Source organism: Tripterygium wilfordii, chromosome 11 (assembly GCF_013401445.1).
Source record: "Tripterygium wilfordii isolate XIE 37 chromosome 11, ASM1340144v1, whole genome shotgun sequence".
Classification (NCBI taxonomy): Eukaryota; Viridiplantae; Streptophyta; class Magnoliopsida; order Celastrales; family Celastraceae; genus Tripterygium; species Tripterygium wilfordii.
Window position 1 is genome coordinate 5,958,516 of NC_052242.1, and position 3,958 is coordinate 5,962,473.

At 37.9% G+C, this 3,958-nt stretch overlaps 1 long non-coding RNA gene across 1 annotated transcript; it reads left to right on the plus strand.

Moving 5' to 3' along the window:
* The first annotated feature begins 1,277 nt into the window (after positions 1-1,277).
* LOC120009535 lies at positions 1,278-3,586 on the plus strand. Its single transcript, XR_005470697.1, has 3 exons — positions 1,278-2,133; positions 2,398-2,449; positions 3,379-3,586. It is a non-coding gene; the product is annotated as an uncharacterized LOC120009535 (long non-coding RNA).
* The last annotated feature ends 372 nt before the right edge of the window (positions 3,587-3,958 follow it).

The window sequence follows — 3,958 nt, forward strand, 5'->3', positions numbered from 1 at the left end:
GAGATAAATACATGAATCTTACCAGGAGAATAGAAATTAGTTTGGTAAGGTATGATAGATGGCGTTGGTGACGGTGACGATGACGACCAGTTGTGACAATAACATAAGGTGGCGATGGGGATGCGTTGAGAGACGACAAAGAGAAGGGGAGGAGTTTTTTTCGGAGTAGATCTGCTTGCAAGGGAAGGGTTTTTTTTTAAGCTACAATGTTTTTTTTGTTTTGAACCACAATTTCGGCTGGAAACAAAAAAAACTATTAAATTAAGATTAATTTTATTTTCCAACTGACATTTTGGTTGGGAAAAACAAATAAAGCCAATTTTTTTTCAAATAGAAATTAGTTTCCAACTGATAAAATCGGTTGAAAAATTAAATTTCAGTACGTTACTTATAAAAATAATGAAATTGATTTTCCAACCGCAATTATTGGTTGAAAAATAATCGGAATGTTATAAAAAAAAAAACAAAATAACATATTCTGACCGAATGTTCGGTTGGAAGCATTTTTCAAAAATTTTTAAAAAGGTCTTATATTTGTCAACCAAAATATGGGTTGGAAAGTTGGTAGGAAAATAAGTTTTTCCTACCGATTTTTCAACCAATATTTTATCGGTTGGTAAATGTTAATATAATGAGAAACGATTGGAAATCGGTTGCAAATTCCAACCAAAATAATTGGTTGGAAAAAACGGTTGGTTTTCCGCGAATTTCTTGTAGTGAATGCAATTAAAGTAGTTTATTTACATGTTTAGAGAGGATGCGCGTATGAAAGTAATCAGGAGGGGATTGATGCGTGTAGTAGATAAATAGGTTAGGAAGAAGAAGAGGCGTGCAGTGTTGAACATGCGTTCACAAAATAGATAATTAAATCAAATTTAATTTAATTTACAAAAAATTCCAGGTGGCAATCACATATTGCACATAACATCCGACATGGACACTCTAAAAACCGCCTTTGTCGTCTGACTTAATAATGATTCAAGTGGTTGAATAGAGATTTAGACCCGTCCAATTGATTAAATCGGGAACCTAACCATTGTTTGGGACGATCCCAGTCTAGTTTTTAAAAAATTGTCATAGCTACCACAATTTAACTCAAAAATACTCTAGTACATCGCTCAAATGGGGAATAGTCTACTATTCTAAAACTAAATCAAACATTGCTTTTGTAGAGTTTTTATTTAGAATTTCTAGTGTCAAGACACATAAACACAGTGCACGTGTATGAGAAAAAATTTACAAATGAAATTCACAGGTATGATTATGAGTCGGATTTCCCCTTAATCCAATGGATAAGAGTATGAGTTTAAGAAAATAATTACCCAATTTGTAGGGTATGGGCAATAGATAAGGCACTACAAGAAAAAGTGTAAAACCCTAAACTTTTGGGGGATGATACTTGAAATTTCTTTAAAACAAGGAGGGGTTTAACTGAAAAAAAAAAGAGAGAGAAATGTTTAGGTGTTAAAAAAATTTAAATAAAGAAAACCTTAATCAAACCTAATATAAATACAAGACTTGCCCCGGGAGTCGTGAAAAAAAAAAAAAGAAAACTTTTCTCCTCTCTCATCTCTGTGGCGCCGCCCCACTCCACCACCTATCTATGCCGTCCGGTCATGTCACCGGCCATGAACTATGTCAAACGAAACGCCGTATCACTAGGGACTGGCCAAGCCGCCAACCGTCGCAAGCAGCCAGAGGTTGTTTGTCGGAATAAGGCAGCTGAAGCCGCGGTGGAACACAACAAAAACAGGGCCGATCTGGCCACCTTAGACCACGCCACCGTTCTCGGATGCCACCTGCGTGTTCTGTGATGTGAGGCCGACCTAACTCAACTAGCAGCTGATCGGAATAGAGATCGGAGTAGGAAGAACCAGTTTTGACATGTTGACCCGACCCAGTGTTACTTGTTAGCTGATCCGGTAGTCTCTTTAATATTTATTATATTCATTGAAGAAAATAAGAACAAGGTTTTGATTCCAAGATTGGTGTTAGGCAGGTTTGAACGCAGAATGAATGGCCTCGGGTACACAGTAACACCGAGCCTGTACCTACTATTTGTGTTGAATTGTTTCTAAAGAAGAAGAGTGGTGGGCCCATGGCTTTAGAGTTGTTAGACCTTAAATGGTGAAGGTGAGTTGGGCTCAATTGACAAATCAAATTGGTTCTTTAAATATTGTACCATTTAGTTACTAGGCCATTAGGACCCATGTGGGTCTCGGCTATTTGAGGAAATTGCAGGAAATTTCTTTCCTTGGCCACGTGCCAAAAGGTCAAGTAAATCAATTTGTTTGAAGTTGACCCATCAGTTGACTTTTGGTCATTGGACCATAAATTAGTTGATTAACATTATGACAAATCTATATTAACCAGTACAATGCTGGTATATCTGTATAGGTGATGGTGGTGACTCTCTAGAAGCGTTGCTAGATTTCGCATTGGTGTCGAGGTAGGGGTTCTTCATTTATTGACCTCTATTACCCGATACTTCGTGTTTTACAATTTTCTATGTTTTCCTCGCGTGTTAAATACCTGTCTCTTGAATCGTTCTTTGTTGTCTATTCATTGGTTCGCATTTCTCCGTGTTTGACTATAATCTTTCAGCATGTAGATAGACATGTGAAATTTTGGCTATGGAAAAGATGTTTGGTTTGATTTGATTAGGACTCTTCGTAGAGCTTTGTGTCCTATTTTTCTAAGAAAATAAAATATTTTCTTAACTAGTTTGGAAATGGGTTTTGGGTGAGTGGAAAAACTTATTGTAATACATGCATCATAATATATATTGACTGTGTGTTCGGATTGTGAATTTGTGGAGATGGGTGGATGTGATGGCCTTGTTGTTGTTGTCTGGCTCCGGTTTGTGCAGTGGTTGTGACTCGCGACACACCACCTTGAGACGTGATCACTGTCTGGGATTTATTCCCCTTAATCTGTTCCCATGTGATTATACGGGGATTTGATTGTCGCGGCCTCCGAGGGGAAATCCGGATTGCCTTGCGATGTGATTATACGGGGATTTGATTGCCACGGCCTCCGAGGGGAAATCCGGACTGTCGTGTGCCGATGATTGGATGTGGATGATTTGTGGCGCTATGCGCATTGGGAGGAGATGTGTGTTTGCATATATAATTTGCATGTTTATATATATATGCATATTGGGTTGTGATTGTGACATGAGCATAATCCTTTTGTTCCTGCCTATTCTTGTATTACTCTTGAGCTGATTGTTGTATTTGTAGACTAGTTCTACTCTTTGTCATATCGTATGTGATTCCCTCTCTCGGTATTCGCATCATGGATATCCGAGTCCTTATCGAGTACTATACCCCTACTGGGCTATTTAGCTCAATCTCTATTTTCTTCTTTCCCTTTCAGGTGAGTACGTAGTTGGTGGCCAGCTTCTCGAGGCGTGAGCGGTGTCCCCATGGATACAGTTGTGGTTTATGGGTAGCATAGGGTTTGATTATTAAAGACTTCCGCTTTGTTAAATTTTAAAGACTTATTAATTATCTCTTAATGGATTTCTAAATGCATTTTATTCATTTTTTTGGGATTATATTAAATGATTTTGGAGGATTTACATGGATAGTTTATGGTTTGGACAAATTGGTAATTCCGCAGACCCCCCCTCCGGGACGGGTCGTTACAAAAAGGTTCAACAGTGGCATTTTTTTAGTAGCGGTTTTCGCTAAACCACCGCTATTACTTGGTTACACCTGGGTTTTAAAATACGCAGGAATATATATTGAGAAAATGTCGGTATTGACTATATAGCCACGATTTATTAAAATGTAGGTACACCTTTTAATTCAGTGGCGGTTGGTATACATATGATCAACGACTGCGTGTATCTTAGAAATAGAGGCGTTTAAAATCGCCAGTATAGGTTCTGATTAAAATGGCATCGTTTTAGATTGGCGGTCTTTTATTTACTAGACTAAAAATTTTGTGTGAC